The sequence below is a fragment of the Alligator mississippiensis genome, chromosome 3, assembly GCF_030867095.1.
Source record: "Alligator mississippiensis isolate rAllMis1 chromosome 3, rAllMis1, whole genome shotgun sequence".
Lineage (NCBI taxonomy): Eukaryota > Metazoa > Chordata > Crocodylia > Alligatoridae > Alligator > Alligator mississippiensis.
Window position 1 is genome coordinate 231388167 of NC_081826.1, and position 18824 is coordinate 231406990.

General features: G+C 39.4%; 1 long non-coding RNA gene across 6 annotated transcripts in view; it reads left to right on the top strand.

The window, feature by feature from the left end:
* Positions 1-6509: 6509 nt before the first annotated feature.
* The window catches only part of LOC132249574 (uncharacterized), a 144221-nt gene continuing 131906 nt past the window's right edge, over positions 6510-18824 (top strand). The window contains exons 1-3 of one of the 6 annotated variants that reach the window (XR_009461076.1): positions 6523-8104; positions 8258-8474; positions 9123-9194. This is a non-coding gene — a long non-coding RNA (uncharacterized LOC132249574). Of the gene's footprint in view, positions 8475-9122; positions 9195-18824 lie in introns of all 6 variants that reach the window. The other 5 variants (XR_009461075.1, XR_009461073.1, XR_009461071.1 and 2 more) reach the window with 5 other exon arrangements.

Sequence of the window (18824 nt, forward strand, 5' to 3'; positions counted from 1 at the left end):
AAGTGCTTATCATTGGCCTAACTCTAATCCCATTCACATAATGGATATTTTCCCATTCATGTCATAAGGTGCTAAATTAGATCAATGTTGAGTTTTTACTATCAAAGCACTTAAAAACTCAAGGTTTGCTATTGGTGCTAAGTATTGATTAAAGAGCACAAAATATGTTAGATATTTTAGAAAGCAAATAGGATCTACACCTCCCAGAGTTAACAGCCAGGTGTAGGACACAATGCCATGAACAAAAGTTACAGACACTAGAGGAAGGGCAACCTGTATCACTTGCCACAAGTGGCATGGGCAGCCAGAGAAGGGATAGGCAACACAGTGGGCAGATAAGACAGGGAACAGAAAACAAACCAATTAATCAAATGAAGATTACTGGACAGGGAGAAGAAAGCAAAGCAGCTGATCTAGCAGGGGAAGAGAATGGGAATGGCACTCAGGGAGGGTGTGGGGCTGGTAACATGTCTGCCAAAAATTTGGACCCCACTGCACTGAAGGGAGCAGAGAAAGACTAAAGGTAATATTAGCACCCGGTTATCAGCTTTGAGGTATTCCAGTATATTCCCACCTTCCTTTAAATTAAATGAATTATTGCCTGTGTGTGCATTGAGGAAACAAGCCGGGGCTGGGATTTAGAGGAGACAAGGGTACGTTACAAAAACAGGAGAGAGAGTGAGTGTGTGTGTGTGTGTGTGTACCATTATCATATACATTAAGAAAAGCAAGGCACCATGGAAAATTAGGAATCATTTAGCTGTGTTCATCTCACCTCCTGCCAGTTGCTACACACCTCCCTTTAACACTGGAGTTGAAGTCATTGTATCCTGCAAGATCTAGTTTTGCTAAAGGACAGTATAAATTCCCCCAGGCTGCTGAGTACTTGATGCTGCAAACATTTTAATGGGGGGTTTCAGTCTCTTTTTCACTCTTAAAAAGAGTCCAGTGCTGAGGCGGGAGTGCAGAGCACAGATAAAATTATGTAAAAGAGACGGGCCATGGCTACAATTCATTCTAAGAACACTACAAAGAGCGAGACAGTTGACATGCTGTAAAAAAAGGATTTTACTGATCTTGAATTGTGTGTGATGTCAGTAATTATACAACACCTGAGAAGGAAAACCTTATAAACAAATGCAGTGATATCTATTTGGCTGTATAGCGCTGAAGTTAAGTTTTGTAGCTTTCTGATCCTCATGTTCAATATACAGTACAGTGTTTTGTGTTATTGCTCCTCTGACACGTATGCACAAAAAATGAGAGCATGAATGAGTGTGAGAGTCTTCATCACCAGTGAATGTTGCCTCTGCCTTTTTTTTTTTTTTGATTATTTGTTCTGCATTTCTTTTCAGGTACAAAGAAAAACCTGAACACATTTCCTGTGCTCTGGTCTCATTAGCCAGATTTCCGCAAAACTCTTGCACTCTAGAGAAGTTTTGCCAAGTGGATAAATGAAATGCACACAGTTGCAAAGTGTTATGAATATTTATGATGGTTTAATGATGGGATTTTTTGCATCCATGAATAATAAAGATTTTAACAAGAACAGATAACGAGATCAGTACAAAACAGTGAAGTGGTTAATACAACAACCTCTTGGTGCGGAGACCCCACTGAGAGCAGCAGGGGCTGTTCAACTCTCTGTTCCTCCCCCTTCCTTTCCTTCCAAAACCAAAAATAGTAAGAAGGGACATACAGCTTTTTAAATAGCTTCCCAGAAAGCTGGTGCTTTATCTGGTCTTTGTGCCCTAGTCACCTCCTGAATGCTTCATTTGAGGAAGCTCAAGGTTTTCCACAACAAAGTGACCTTCAACTTTTGAACATTGCTTTTCTTTCAGAGGTTCTCAGGGTTGCATTTAAGTCTTTAAGCGGAAGCTGTGGCTGTGGTGTTGCTTTCTCTCTTTAGGGGCATCTAACTGAAAAGTGTTTACAAGAGGCTGAGGTTTTTTCATATGGTCAAGGAAGGGAGGGTCACCCCCAAGAAATCATATTGAAAGGTGGAACATCTTCAGTATATTTTTCTGTAATAGGGTGGAATACAGGATTTCTTTGCTGCGGCTATTGCCCGAGTTTAGAAAAAAAAATCTTTTGTAAAACTTGGAGTTTGTTAGGCACAGCTGAAGATCCTGATGACCACTGAAACTATCAGTAACCTCAAGTATCAAAGGCCTGACATGGAAACAGCAGATGCTGTGATAATGTCATTTTCTTTTGCAACACATTTTACATCTAATATCGTGCAGGCTATGTCAGTCCTGCCTATTATTCTGGACTGCTGTTGTGGAAGTGGGTGTCAGGGAATTTATACTGATACAATTAAAATAAATCAACACATCATAAAATACTTCAAAATATATATTTAAATTATTTGCAAGTGCACTGAGTCATGATAGACCACAGCTGCCCTGGTTCATTGTAGTGGAGATGAGACATGAATTATTTCACTGTTGATTATTAGCTGACTATCCAGTTCATACCTCTTCCACTTGGAGATACTGTAAGAGGTCTGCCTGAGTTTTGACCTTTGGCCAAACCTTCCCCACAGCTGACAGTCATAGCTTTATCCTGCTTTTATTATGAGTCTGCCCGACAGAGCTCATTAGATATATGATGAAGAGTAGACCTGAAATTGTGTGACTAACTCTGGGAATAGCTTCTCTACCAAAGCAGGTGCTAAAAGAGCTGCAGGTAATTTTAATAGAGATTACTGCTGGCTGGAAACTCTTGCTAAGTATGCACATACATGTGTGCAAACGCACATGAACGTTGAGGCAAAAAATGAGAGCGAGATTGTTAAAAAGAAATGAGGGGGAAAAAATGAACCTGAAATAAATTGTAAAAGGGCACAGCTGTGTGTGTGCTTTTAAAAGGGTGTATTTAATTTATGTAGACAGCCAGTCGGGGAAATTCAAGAAGAGAGACTTTTGATCTTGAGCACAGGACTAAAATAAATCAACATGGAACTGAAGTCAACTCCCTCCCCCCCATCTTGCATGAGAAAATGTATTTACTGCTATCCCTGACACCAGCCAAGAGAAGAGCAAAATATCTTGGAGATCTTAAATGCCAGTGGATCCATTATTTTTTTTCAACTTGTAGCAATTTAGGAGCATAAAGCAAGTGAGATTGGTAATGAACCTTTGCAGCTATGTTCCTTACAAAGGATACGCCACCCACACAGTGTAGCAGGCTCTGTCCGCCTATATTATCAAGGTATCTTTACAGGGACTCCTGTTAACCCTATTGCAAGCTTCAAGACTACATTTTACTGTCATTTTGCACACCTTTTTTTTTTTTTTGTATTTCTATGAAAAATTGTCTCCCCGGCCCACTCTTCAAGGCTACTGGTCTGGAACAGGGCTTGGTTTCAATCTCAGGCATAATGTGAAAAGGAAAATTGCAAAAGAGAAAATTAATGGATACAGTTTCTACCCTACATCCTGCTCTCCTGGATTGTGCAAGGTACCTGGAGCTCAAGGGAAGCTTAGTTAAAAAAGCATAGAAAGGCCTAAAATGACTAGTTTAGTAACATTGAAAAATAATAAGGCCTTTCCATTTTAAATGGCAATACCAAAGGATAAGCATCTATGCTATACAGAACTCCACTGCTTTTTCCTCTTCCTGTACTGAAAAAAGGTGAAACCTTGAAAGATTTGCTGATGATGAGATAAAAGCTGTAACACGTTCTACTGCAACGAAAAGCACCTGATAGATCTACAGTGGCAGTTAACAGGTACAGCCCAGATTTAATTTCCAGAATACGTATCTCAGGTGCTAAATCTAAGATTAAGGAATTGTAATAATTGGCGGAGAAGGAAAAACATACCTGGCTACCCAAAGAAATAAAAAACAAACAACCCCCCGAACAAAATCTTGCAAAATAAAAGAGTTGTTCTTATAAGAGCCCCCTGGCTAAGAGCAGAGTGCCCCAGTTGGTAAAAGCCTGGAAGGGAGTGGTAACATTCAAACAGTTCATCTCACAGACAAAGGAAGCATGATAGTGATTTTGCTGCCTCACTGGAAGGACAGCTTCTCCATATGAAAAATGTAAGCAAAATGCACAACCATGCAACAATTGGGAGTTGTCTGCATTAACCCCACAGAGCTAGCCAAGGTTACTTCTAGCCTGTCTGAAGTAATGTATCCCATGCCTTGAAGCTATGGTGGCACACAGTTGCCACTGGCAATATGAAAAGCCATGTGATAGAAAATACAAGAGTGCTGGATCTAGCAGTGAGAACTGATGAACATTATTAATTCAGCAACTGGATTTTATGAGGTGATCTGTGGCTCTTAATTTTTAGTCTATTTCCAAAAAAATTAGGTAAAAATTTTTCATAGGAAATCCGATATGAGGAGAGGAAAGAAGATTAGACCTGAAGTACTGAACTAGTTGTGTGAAGTACACATCCTAGACTATGGGCACACAAATGGAGAAGCCAAGGTCCAGGCAAAAATAAGGGGGAATCATTCTATGGCAGCCACATACAAATGAACTAGCTGTGCATTGCTAGGTAAGCATTAGAAAGGGTAACATATTTAACTCTGATTCACCCAGGGCTAAATCTGTCAGGGTGGGTGGTTAAATTGTGTTTGGACTTGTATCATGCGTTCACTGCTTCATTTACCAATGGTTAATCTGTTTGCGTGTCTGTAACCCTACTGAACAAGCCCCAGGAGCTAGCAAGTGCACTCAAATGCAGCTGTTATATGTAGCTGTCCAATTTCTGTATCAGTTTTCATTCTGCATGTATTCAAATATGAGTGTGTGAAAACTGGTAGAAAAAACTATGAAGGTGAATGAGTCAGATCTCTTGCAACTCAGGCAACTTGGCATTGTGGCAAATTGGGAGTGGGGGCCATTGGGAAATCCACAGTGCCATTAATATAATTGTTTGGTTCTTCTTAATACTCTTCATTCGTTGCTTTGTTCCATTTCCTCCTCCTGCCTCTTGTAGGAAAGATGTATGTTCCTTTCCAAAGGATTAGACTTTAAAATGTTTGGGGCCAAATCCTATTAATCCCATTACATGTCTAAGTGTCTAAATATGATCCTATTCCATTCGGCACAAGTCCTGAAAAACTGTGAATACATCTACTTTTGTAACACCTTTTCATTTTAGCCTGTGGACTAAATAACCAAAAGTGAAAGGCAAAAGGAAAAGCCACACATTTTATGCATTAACAGCTTTTCAGGGAGTAGAACAGGATAGAATAGGATTGCACTTTCATACCCAATAAGTGGAATGGTATCTGGCTCTTTTTCTTTTTTTACTTAGCAATACATGCCCGGGGACATTAATTGCAATGGACACGTTGCTAGGTGTGGACGTGCAGAGACGCTTAAGGCAGAAAAGCTGCTCTGAACAGTGCATTGTATTCCTTGTAATAGGTTAGGGGAACCATGATGCCAGCTGCTTACACATTCACAGGTAAAAGTACTGTGGGCCTCGCCCTTACAGATCAAGAAAATTCTCAACAGATTATCAAACTGTACTGAGTAGAAAGCCTTGTTTCATAGGATATAAGCTTTTTTCCCCCTGAAAATTACATTAATACATTAAATTTCATGGGCCATACTGTTACTCTGCTGGGATGAGGCTGGAAGACCCCAAAATGCTGTAAAATTGATTGAGGTTCCAGTTAATATTTCAAGGGGATAAATGGCTCTTTATAGGTATGAGGAGTTAGAGATATGTAACCCTCAGGTCCTGCATATCCACTGGAAGGAATTTTGTAGGCTGAAGTGGTATAGAATTCAGTGAGGGGCCTCGTACCCAGTGAAAGGAGGGTGCTTTTTCTTCATCTATACCTCTCTCCCAACCTTTCTCCCTCTAAAGGGGATTGCGCTTTGACTCTTGGGGGTGTCTGCAAAAAAAACTGGGCTGCCCATCACAATGCGCAAATAACATCGGAGAGACACCCCCCCCCGCCCCCCAGGTTATGATTTTCAAATATTACAGGGGGTTCTCATTTCTTCGGGGGGGGGGGGAGGGCTTAGCCCCTTTCCAACACCCTTGTAATTTGAACCCTGGATTCCATCACGAAATGCCAGGGTCGGGGGAGGCTCATGATGCTAGGCTCCATATCTCGCCTCCCCCTCTGTGCCTTTTCTATCCATACCCCCTGTCTGCCACTCCTCTCTACATACAGAAAGAGAGGAGACAATAAGGCCTCCTGTGATTTTAATAGACATCAGCTTTCAGGCCAGAGATTGGCATTACTCTTTGGATGGTTTCCAAAGGATTTTTAATATATAATTTCTTTGTTCTCCTCCTTAATCTTCTTTTCCAACCTTAGCGTTTAGTGTAATTAAACTCTCTCTTGCCTAGACTTTTTTTTGGAGGAAAAGGGGAGAAAATGAGACATTTTTCCTGGCAGGTGAGTATTCCCACAGCTCTCCTTGTAACAGCACTATGTTTCCAGTGCAGAAGACAGACTCAGCAAGAAGAGGAGAGTGAAAGTTGAATGTACTCTTTAAATGGCTTCCAGGCACTGTCTCTTGCCAGTCCAAATATTTGGGGTTTTTTTCTTAAGTAGAATTCATTGACCCCCTCACTAAAAATGTTTATCCAATGTGATTTCCATCAGATGGATAGTGACCTTGTTTTCTTCTTCAAACCTTTTCTTTAAGTGTTGTTTCAAACTTAATTCCATGCTGTCACATCACATGCAGCTTTTGCCAGTCCCATCTGCTGAGGAACACAGCTGGAAGGCTAAAGCCACTTGTGATGCCTTGCACTCAAGAAACACTCATCTTAAAACAAATCTCTTTAAAATATACTGCCAAATGCCATCTTTATAGATCTCTCAGCTTACTGTCACAGAAAAGGACCAGAAACACAATGGGTATGGAAAGAAGTGATTGCTACCTGTCCATCTGATGCTAAATGGGGATTGCTAATTAGGGAAATTCTCTAATTCAAAATTATTCACTGATCCACCCATTGCTATTTTTTAACATAGTAATCCTTTCCTAGTGCTTGCTGAAACTAAACATTTGGAAGCAAGGAGAATGGTTTGAAGGAGTAAAAAATGAGCAGAGCATTTGAACAATGCTATATAATTCTCTTCCTGCACTATGAGCAGTCAAATTAGGCTACTTTAAAATTAGCTATAATTTGCATAACATATTTTACTGTTATAATTCACTGTCTGTATTTATAGCCATTTCATAAGAAAAATCAAGCTTTTTTTTGTTGCTAGAGTATGTGATTTGTATGAAAACTGTGTCTAAATTGTACTATGGTTGTTTTTTCAGAAGAAAAAGCCAGACAAAGGGGCATTGTAATGTTGCAAGTTTAGAACACTGTATAAGATCATTCCAGCCCCCGTGATTTAGCAGTTGCTTCATTTACCAATGCTTTTGCTTTCCCTACTTAACTAAACAAAGCAAAACCTTTTGCAATAACTGATCATCTGAAATAAAAGACACACACACACACATCACAGCTCTGAATTAAAACGGACTAGAAATCAGTTGAAAAAGCACAAAACTTTGGGATATTTGCATATTCATCAAGAAGAGAAAAAGAAACTAAATGCCAATGTTCTGCTAATCTACACTTTTCCCAGAGCCTGACGAAGAGACTTGGATTCCCGGAAGCTTGTAGAAAAGGACAATTTTCTTGCCACTTCCCAGTTGGTCTAATAAAAGGTATCATTTTGGAACCAAGAGTTCTAGTTTTTTGTATGTCTTTTTGTCTCAGACCAACACAGCTACCAAGTACACCCCTGACACATGGAAGATCCCGAATTTCAGCTGATTTTGGATTTTAAACTTCATTGCAGAACAACAAGGAAGGTTTTTTTTGCCTCCCTACCTACCATCTGACACCTCCAGGGAAGGAATTCTACCTGATCAACACATCAAAGAGCTACTCAACGCAGCTCAGAAAGACACTCTCATGGGCCCAGAGGGACAGACTTCTGTATTCTGCTCCCTCTGTGCAAAAATGAAGTTTATTTCTGACTTATGGGGACTTTTTACCACGTTGTACCATCTACACTTTTCCCAGAGCCTGATGAAGGGACTTTGATTCCCGAAAGCCTGCAGAAAAGGACAATTTTTCTTGCCATATTCCAGTTGGTCTAATAAAAGGTATCATTTTGGAACCAAGAGTTCTAGTTTTTTGTATGTCTTAATGTTCTGCTAAGGAAGTTAGTTATCTGGCCCCAGAAATCACTGCATTAGCAGAGTGCACCAAATAGAGCCAGAGATAAAAGGTCATTTATTGCACATTGTATTTTTCAGAGATTTAAGCTGTAATGGCCCAGATATGTCTTTACCTTGCCTTGGAATTGCCACTCAGCAACAGGTACCTCATCGGAGACTGTGCTAGCCTGAAAATTTTCTGAACAAAATTTGCAGAAGCTCTGTGTGGCGGTTCTGTATTCCAGAACGATCTGAGGGAGCCATCTCATCTTATCAGTGCATTAAGCAGAAGCACACATTACTGCTCTCCCACCTGGTGAGTGAGTTTTAAACCAATTTTAATTGATTCAGTTGGTGCAAAACATTTACAGATCCTGTGTATTCATCACTAACATAGCTTTTTATGCATGTTTCACATGAATGAATTATGACCACCTCCGTGGCATGTTATTCTTTTGTGCTGTTGTTCTGCCTATTCCTATGGTGTATTTAAGGAGAGAGAGGACTAGTGCTTCTTAAAAGTTTACAGTATTCAATTTGTTCCAGGCAATTTACATCATTTCTACCACCTCTGGAAAAGTGAGGTTGTTTGGCAGAAGATTTTTCAATAAAGTATGTGTTAAAGCTTGATAGATTGATCCAATGTGTGACAAGCATAAGAGTTTCTTTTTGAATATGGAGCTGTGTTTTCTTGCAGAGGCTTTTTTCTTTCTTTCTTATTTTCTTTTATTTATTTTTTTGGACTGTAACAGCAGAGCCTGGTCTATAGGCATTTCTTGTTCATCATTACCTTGATCTGTCAACAGATAGTATGGGAGTAAGCAGCAACAGAGAAACAAATTAAATTGTTGGGGATAGATAATTGGGTTATACAAGCCTTGACATATATGATTTTTATAGGCTCAAAAGCATTTCAGGATCTATTTGACTGATTGACACTGACAATTTGTTCTTCTCTTTCCAGATTTCATGTTAGATGGACCTGCTCTATTAATCTGCCTACAATATAAAATCCTGAAATGAATCTCACCAAGAGGTAATGCAACTGCCTACCTGGGTGCCATTTTTGTACTGGGTATGTGGAAAGATACATAATGTATATGTATGCACTGTTTTTAATGAACACATACATGCAGTTTACAGAGTTTGAGGCAGGAAGTGAAGAATATAAATGTGTATACACACACACACACACCACTTTCATTGGTGGTCTTTGGCCACATTGAAGGATCTGGAATTTCCTTCTGAACAGGTTCATGGGCTGGCTGTGCACATGCTGGGGAGGGGAAGGGGGTTAATTGCTGTGGTTTCCAGAGAGCTGCCTTAATTGAAACACCACAGTGTCATGTGTATTAAGCCCCCATGCATTTAAAAATGGCCATGGGATGTTTTAACTAAACATGGGATGGCCGTGGGACGTTTTAACTAGCTTAGGTGATAAGCTTTGCTTAAAGCACTGCAGTGGCTATTTTTAAACCCGTAGGGGTTGTACACGTGACATTGTGGTGATGCTAGGGACTTTTAATGAGATCGCAGAGCAGACTTGATTCATTGAGTCTGCTCTGATATGTTCAAATTAAAACGTGTTGGAGCATGTGTATAGGAACCTATGCTGACTACTGACCACCATCTCTTTAGCTTTAATTATTGTACCTCATGTACAGAATCATTTACAAGATCTGTGGCACCAATTGCTTCATTTTCCATCTGTTTGATGTTACTTCAACTTTCTTGTCAAAATGTATAATCTAACAACACCTGTACCTCAGGTAGAGGTTTTTCTTAACAGCTAACAAGTGATAAGAAACCAGCCTCTAATCTTTCACTTTAGGGAGTAGGTACAGTGGACAAAATGGCTTAATCTTACTGGATAGTTGGGTTTGTTTGGGGTTTTTTTGGTTTCCCTTGTATATTGTATCTTTTAGGCAGTTAGTATCTAGCCAACGTATTTAAATTATGAACTGGTCAGAACAAAAAGGGGGATGCACAGTAAAAGAAATCTGCTGGCATAAATCAGCATGTCTTACTGCAAGGCAATGGAACAACACCAGTTTGTATCTGTAGAGACTTTGGCCCTTGGAGAAGGGGCCCTGAGACATTCGTTTGCTGTGCTTTTTCTGAGCATTTTAATTTCTGTGAGCAACTTTGACAGTCTCCTGTGAAAGTTGATTTACAAGTGGGAGGCAGTTATCTAGTACTCAGAGTCCGAATTCCTCAAACATACCAAGATGACATGAAGGTTTTTATCTGCTGTCTGAGAGCCCATTTTTACTCAGGGTGACTCCTAACCATTAGTGCAGTTGAAGTAATTCAGAATGAAATCCTCCCACTGAAACGCTGTTCAAGGGCTTGTAAAATTCAGTTCATCTTTTGGAGGAAGCTTTCTTTCTGTGAAATATTGCCTAAGGCACTAAAAATGTTAACATTGATCTGGTAGATACTAATTTTGATTTGATCTCGTGACCTTTAAACTGCTGAGCAATGCACAACAGGTGACATCAAGCCAGATGTAACCACTTCATCATTACTGTGGCTAGAACATACAGACTGTATGGGATACTTGGGAGCTTGGGGGTGGTTAAAGTTGGGGGATTTAAACCTTGAGCACCATATGTCGATTCTGTATTATTATGTAGGACACACTCAAAGATCTAAGGAGGCCATGTTTAAAAATAGTATAATAAAATTAGTACAGTGCAGTCTGTCCTGTGGGGCTGACATGACCTGACTTGATGAAGCTGCACATACAGAATGGCTTTTATTTTTAGGGCACTCTATCTGGGATAACAATGACTCTGCTGATAGTGAAGTAGTGGGTATAGTTTGTCTTGATGGCTGGCACTTATGTCTGAAAAGAACAGAATAGCATATTTAAACTGTCAAGCCTTAATTGTTTCATTAGATGGTGGTACCTTTTGCACAAAAGGAGCAAGTGAACTGCTGAAAGAAAGAATGATGAACAGCAATTCCAGAAGGGCACAGGGGTGCTGCACTAGTTACTTTTCTTTCTTTGTTTCTTCCCAGTTCATCTCTGTCACAAGGAGAAGTTTCATTTTTTAATATAATGACTGTTATTAAAATCAGCTAAAAGAATTTCATGAGCACTGTGTAGATCTATATTTTTAGATATAAATGAAGCTCAGAAATGTTCTTGCCCCTGAATTCAGCTATTGTGTCTCCAACATCCAATTTATTGATGATAATGATGACTTGCATTTATAAATGTGTCTTTTTTCCCCTGAAGAATCCCACAGTGTTTTTACAGACTTAATATATATGAATCACTTCACCTACTACTTGAAGTTTGGGCTTAACTGATTTTCAACTGCTGAACTGTGCAAAGCAATGCAACAACAAATTTTGAGACAGGAAGTAAAGACCATAAATCATGGTCAATTGAAACTACTACACAGAGCTCTTAAAACATGCAAAATCTAATAATTCAAATTAGAACTTGGGCAGGACAGCAGGGCTAACCAGGGGAGCTACACATTTCTGTGGCAGGTGAAGTGATAGCTACAGGGTGCATTGAGTCTGCTAGGAATATATGCATGTTCTTTCCACTATTTTGGGGGGTGTCAAGAGTGAGGAAGAGGTGATGAGGATCTCTCTTTGATTTATTTCCTGTGGAATAAAGATCCACAGCATATTTCCCACATACATACATTTAAGGATTTAGAAGCACTTTATGGCAAAAAAAAGGTTATATTTCAACAAGAAATCAAATAAAAAGCATCCCTCTATTTTAAGCCTGAAATCAGATTCCAAAGGTAGATGGGTTTTTTTCTCAGTTATATTTATCCCCCACATAGGGATTTTTTTTCCTCATGTACAAAGAACATAATGTGATTAATATCTTTTTTGACTCCTGCTCTTGGTGCTCTTTAGAAATGGAGGGGAGGATTCCTCACAGATGTCCTCTTTTATTCTCTCGAGGGAGGATGGCAGTAGTTTGGCTGCTTCCACTATGTGGGCTGTGTAGCTCTGCCTTTTTAGAGGAGTTAGCTGATTTATTTTTGCCTCCACTTTTAAAATTAGTTTTGCTGAAGTGGTTCGCTATCTTCTTGGTGCAATTTCACTTTTAGTTGAAACGTTATGCAGATATATTGTCAACTGGGCAATACAACATTGACATCTTGGACCAGATTCCTGTGTAAAGAAGACCCCATTATATTGCTCCGACAGTACATTGAGACAAATATCACCACGCCCATCACTGACATTCACTTTATGATCATTTTCCATTGCCAGAATATTGGAAAAGGGCCCAGCTGTGAATAAGAATCTGGCTCTCCCAGATATATATGGCATGGTTTTAGCATCAGCTCCTCTTTGTCTTTGTGGTGTTTACAATGGTGCTGGAACTGAGACCTGGTTAGTTAGGAGCCTGCATTCCTTCTTTATCACCTTTTCCTGGTGGGGTGGTTTGAGGGTGAGTGTATAGAAAGGGTGCAGTCATGGATCCCTGTTCCTAGGACATTTTACAGGAAGTTCCTCATGTGAGACCAGACCAAGATGGCCTCAGTTTTATACTCTGTGGGTATGTCTACACTCTGTCTACATGTCTACAAGTTTATGGCTCCCAGGCACGCTGTTTGCACGTGCACCTGAGACTGCAGCATGTTGATCTGGGGGAGAGAAGCCCCAGCTGTCAGGGGAACTAGGGGATCAGCCTGCCAGCCCAGGACTGCTCTGACCCGGATCAATATTCTGCCAAGGAGCTGGCTCGGGCACAAGGGTGATTCAGTGCAGGGCTAGCCAGCAGGTACCCCTCGTACTGAAGTACCCTCATTCCGCAGCCAGCCCCTTTGGCGTCTACATGTGCATTGTGGCAGAGTAAATAACTCTGCCCTAGGATAGTACTTGTGTCTGGCAGTACTAACCTATGGCAGAGTGAATTAGTTTACTCCATTCTACACATATAGAAGCTGACATTTTACTGCAGAGCTAATTAGACAACTCCGCAGTAAACATCTTGTGTAGACACGCCCTGTAACTCCAATGACTTCCATTCAGCTACAGCTTATATTAGAGTATCCTAGGTGAGACTCAGCCCTCTAGAGTAAGAAATAGATAACTGACAAGGAAAGAGGATTGAGCAGTAGTGGTGGGAAATGCACGCTCCTGAAAAGGTTGATAACATAACTTGAAAATGTTTACTTTATCTTCTCTTTGCGAGAATACTCCTTGTGGGGTGCCTGAGAAATAGGGAGTCTCAGAAAATTGCTAAGAGACCTTAGAGAGTGAGGAAAAATAGGAAGGAAAATGGTAGGATTCACAGAGAAAGAGAAAGTATAAGCAAGACATGGTCATACCTATTGTCCTTGCATTTGCATTGAGGAGAGCATTGAAAAAAGTCAAAATGGTGATAAAAAAAATCCATTAAAGGAAAAAAGCTTGTAGATTTGTAATGTGAGATATTGGGTGTGGTCATAATGAGTTTCTTATATTCAACAGCTGCTGTTAAAATCTTTATAGCTCCCTCCACCCAAAGGTCCCTAAGCACTACTGACCATATTTTATCTTTGAAGTTTTGTTGCAACATTGGCCAAGTAATTCATAGTGAGTCATTGTGTTTCTTAAACCAATACGATGCTCATTTACTATTTTAAACCCTTCACAGCCTTTTAGACCTACCTTTTAATGCCTGAAGTGCTCCAGCTCATTATGAATTTGGACATCAGTCACAGTAGGTGTTAGTGTCATTATGGCAGTTCAGTCACCCTCAGTGAACAAAGTGCTGTGCCATGAAAATGAGGAAATGATGTTGTTACGTATCCTACAAGTAGAATGAATCCATTTCCTTTATAGTCCTTATCGAGGGACTATAGTAATCACTAATAGTTCTCCTAAGGCTGACTAATGGGAAATAGTTTGGATAATCATTCTATAAGGTTCTTTTAATCTCTTTTTTCCTTCTATGGGCAGTTTACAACCTGTTTTTTTAAAACTCATCACATCATACTTTGGTGGTCAGAATGGCATAAGAACCCAAATACAATAGAACATTTTTCTGGGACAAGACTGGACCCTATATGGCAAACGTAGCTTCATGCACTAATAAATAAAAGGTTGTTTCTGGACTGTAGGCTTGTTCTAAGCTTAGTCCAAGCAGGGATGGTGGTGCAGTATTTTTTATTACTATTATTTATATGTTGCAGGCCATCTTAAGTCTTTTTGATTTTCTTGTACTGACCCTCTTATCTATTGCCCCTTTTGAGTCTGGCATTTTTCTGCTAAAGCTTTTCTGCACTATGCTTCCATCACTCCCTTCCCTTTAGACTTTTGGGGCACCTATACACATGCTCAATGCTTGCTCTGACGTGTGCTAATTATCACATATTGGAGCAGATTAAATTAATGAAGGCTGCTGGAGTGTGCTAATTAGCATGCTCCAGCAGCCTCCACATCACATGTATTCAGTGTCCCTGCACTTCAAAAAGCTGGTTCAAAGTACTCCCAGTGCCATTTTGAAGCACGGGATGCTGAATACACAAGACACTGCGGACACTTTAATTAAAGTGGCTCCCAAGAGCTGCTCTAATTAAAGTGTCCCTCCCTCACCCCGGAGATGTGTAAAGACACCCTTGGAGACTCTTCCCCTCTCAGTGGATGAAAAAAGTTGAATATTTGGAATCTCTTCAGGTCCCACCCAATCAAAATTCTTGCTGGAGCCCACCCTGATTTAGAGTTTCAGGACTGGGGCCTTTCTTTTAAACCTATTTTCAGATTGCATGATTTTTTTCTTGTTTTTCTTTATTCTAGGAATATGTTGTAATACTTTCAATATGGCTGGGGATTTTGGGATTGCATAGGCAGTGACAGGCAGTTCTTAGAATAACGACAGATAGGACGCAATGATAGTAGCCTGTGTACGGAGCATGACCTGCCACTGAATGATCCAACAGAACCTGCTGCAATGGTGTCAAAAATTAAAAGGACAAACATGGCTATAGAGTTGTAATGGATAGCTAGAGAACAGTATGCTTTGAGCCTTGCCTACAGACAGAATATCCATGAAGTTTTACTGTCAGGCAAAATAGATTACCGAAAAGAAACATACATCAGAGTAAATGCATAAGCTACACATTTCTGGGAAGCTTTTCTTGTAGTATTAAGTGGCTACGTCTATCAATTATTTTTGATCCCTGCCAGTTTAGAAGAAGAGATTAGCTGTATGATTAACATTGTTTCTTATACAACATGGCTGATGAAAAAACTCAGGAGAGACACAAATGCATACTGCTAGAAGGGTTAAGGCTTCCAAACTGCCTATTTTGGCAGTGTTCCCAGATGGACAGCCTTACACCTTCTGGATTTGTTCCATCTGGGTTTTTCCCTTCATGGAACTATTTTGTGGAGTCAGTTCAAGTTTTCTCTTCTAGTTGTCTAGATGAATGATCAGCATTTAATTTATAGCTTGTAATATAATACTCTTAACCCACCGTTCCTATCTTCAGTCCTTCACCCACCTTTCATTTATCATAACCCTTTTCTCCAGTATAGTACATTACCTTCTTCCTCAGCATAAATACTTGTAATAAGACATACAATACAAGAGAGAATACTGCAGCGCTAATGGATTTCCTAACACTTCAGCATAGGAATCCTGTTAACTTTACCAGGTTTTCTAAATTTCCTTCCGGTTTCCTCTTCATCTTTTTGCAGAGCAACATACACCCAGGCTTTTGAGTCCCTGTGCTTGACAAAAACTGAATTTGACTTTGCTCTATATAACTTCAAAAGAGATTCCCTGTTTAAGTTGCATTCAGTGATTTTTTTTTCTTTGAATTTCCTTTTCTATGACAGTTTCATTCTTTTAAAGTACTTTTGTAAATGATGGGAGGGCACTAACTCTCAAATGTTAACCATGTGTCTTGGTGGAAACCCAATACCTTTAAATACATGCAGCCCCATTCACAGTGAAGTGGGGAATGTAAGATAATTTGGAGCAAAAATCCTTTGAATGACAATATAAGGATTGTTTTTAAAAGAAAAGGAATTTTAATAACTCTTTGGTAAACCAGTATGGGCAATTTAAAGGCTCCCCCACCTCTCTCATTACCAGCTGTTGAGGCATTAGACCATCCATACAACATGTTTACCAGAGGGGTTTTTTAACTAACACACACACACACACACACACTCTCTCTCTCGCTCTCTCTAAATATACATATATACACCCTATATACACACACACTATATGTGTATATGTATATATGTCTGTATGTGTTAAAAGACTCTGGATGGTGTGTGTGCGTATAATATGCAGAGAGAGAGAGAGAGATCACACATGTGCACACACATACATGAATCTGCTTTCAGTTTTATGCTCTCATATTCCTCTTCATTACAGTCAGCAGAAGATTAGTTGAAAGCAAAATATATGGAGATGGAGAATTAGTTAGGGCTGCTGAAAATGCTGGATGAAGAAGCAGATGTTGTGATTTTTGTTTCATGTGGCTGCTTCCCATCAGTGCGTGTGTGTGTGTAATATATGCATATATTTATTAATACACACAATATGTATACCGAGTCATAAAACATTAAACAGCGATTGGCTATGAAGTCAATAAAATAATTGCTATTGCTTAGCAATGCATATCAATATTTTTTTCTTGCCCTTTTTATAGTATAAGTGTGTTTACTAATTTGGGATATATTCAAGAGGTTGTATGGGATTAGAGCTCCAGTAGAATGTCAGAGCTAAAGTGCCAGACAACTAATTTTGGGAAGCGAGAGCTGTTACAAACCTCTGCCTGTGTGCTTCTTTGTGAATATAATTACTGTTCCCTTGGCTTTTTCTTTCTTTCTCTTTGTGAGGCAACTACTGACCAGAATAGGGCAATTTCTTTCCCTTCACACAAAAACTGACTTTAAATGACTCCCAGATTCCATCCTCTTGAAGTTGTTGGATGCTTCCTCTGCAGGGTGGGCAAGTGGCATGAGACTTGCAGGAAAAACAGCCTCTGGCATGTGGAGAAGGCAGTTTTGTGGGAAGAGTGGGTAGATCATGGGCCATCTGCATGCAGTCTGTCTCAAACAGCAAGAGCCAGTTGCCTGATTCAGTCCCCATGAAAAAAGAACTCTTTGGAAACTGAAACAAATAACATGAAGCGAGCAAACAAAACGGTCCCTCCAAGCCACGTCTTTTCTAGACATGTTTAGTTTTTTGTGTGCATGTAAATCCTTCTCAGACCTGTCCAGAATGGGAGGCAGGTTCAACATCTGCCATTTTGTTTTTTGAAAGCTAAGTATGTATGAACATGCATATTGAGAGAGTGTCTGCTTTCACACGCTGTTGCTCATTTGCATCAGTAGTGTAGGCTGTTTGTCACCCCATGACTGTGTTCATGTGAATGCAAAAAAGGTAGCTTGTGCATAGATGGCCATAGACAAAATCCCATGCTAAAAAAAGCAGCCAAAATTTAATCTTTCCCAGGTTTCAAGGAAAGCCTTGGAGAGAACATTTAACTGATGGTATGGTTCAGATTTCCAATATCATGAACTTCAGGTGGATTCTATTTTTCTTCCCAGGCCATTAGTTTAGTCCTATCCATTCGTTCACATGCCCTGAAATTCTTTAGTATTCAGCCATCATCACTCCTTCTGAAAGCTTCTTGTGGTTGAATGTTTAAGCACTCTGAGAGCTGAAAGGTATTTAAATGTTATAATGAATCCTTATAATTAGATTTACTCTTTTTAATCAAGGATGCAAAATAGTATTTCTTGCTCCCAGTGAAGCTTCTAGCTGAGGCAGAGGATATGTAACAATAAATGAATCTGCTTGTGCACATTAGAAACTCTGCATCTCTCTTGAATTGTTCTTATTATTCCATAATGTTCTTTTCAGTGTACAATTATTTTTATGGAGATAAAAAACCCCACAACAATGACAATATTCAAACAACAAGAATGCCAGCCTAGTAGCCCTGTAGCTGGATACTGTGGGGAGAACGATCTTTGGCTGAGTAAGGAAAGTAAGAAAAAAAAAACATAGAAAAAGAGCTGCAAGAATATAGAAGGAAAATGGCTCAAAGAAAATCTACCTTTGCTCCCAACAAGTTTAGGATTCCTTCTACCTGTTCATCTGTAGCATATAAATACTAGTCACAGAAAAGACAATAAAGGTAGGATATTAGAGTGCAACAGTCTTGTTTCTTTTAGAGTTGGTAGGAACTCAATAGAGATCTTTTGCTTAAAACATTCATTTTAACTAAAATGAATTTGTCAGTCTCGGGAACCAGTCTCCATCTCCAGATGAAAAATAATCTTGTTTTGATTTATGTATTTAATATTTCACACTGGAAATATAAAACTACAGCAGTTATTTTATAGTGACTGAGATCAGGAAATAGAGGGGCAATTTATTATATTTATTATTTTGCTTTATAAAACTATAAATCAACATTATTGGAAATTAAATGTACGTTAGACTGTAAGGGACATTTGAGGTATAACAATGTTTTACATATGATTTTTGAAGATATGACAGGGATCTGAATTATTCATGGGAGCCTTGGATTTTTCTTTGACTTAATCAAATTAATAAAACAATTTCATTTCTAAAACCTATTAATGCTCAGCAGGAGGAAAGCAACAGGGGTGAGTTTATCTTTAGTTTCTTTTTGGTTTTTGTGTACTACTGAGAACAACTGGGGACAAG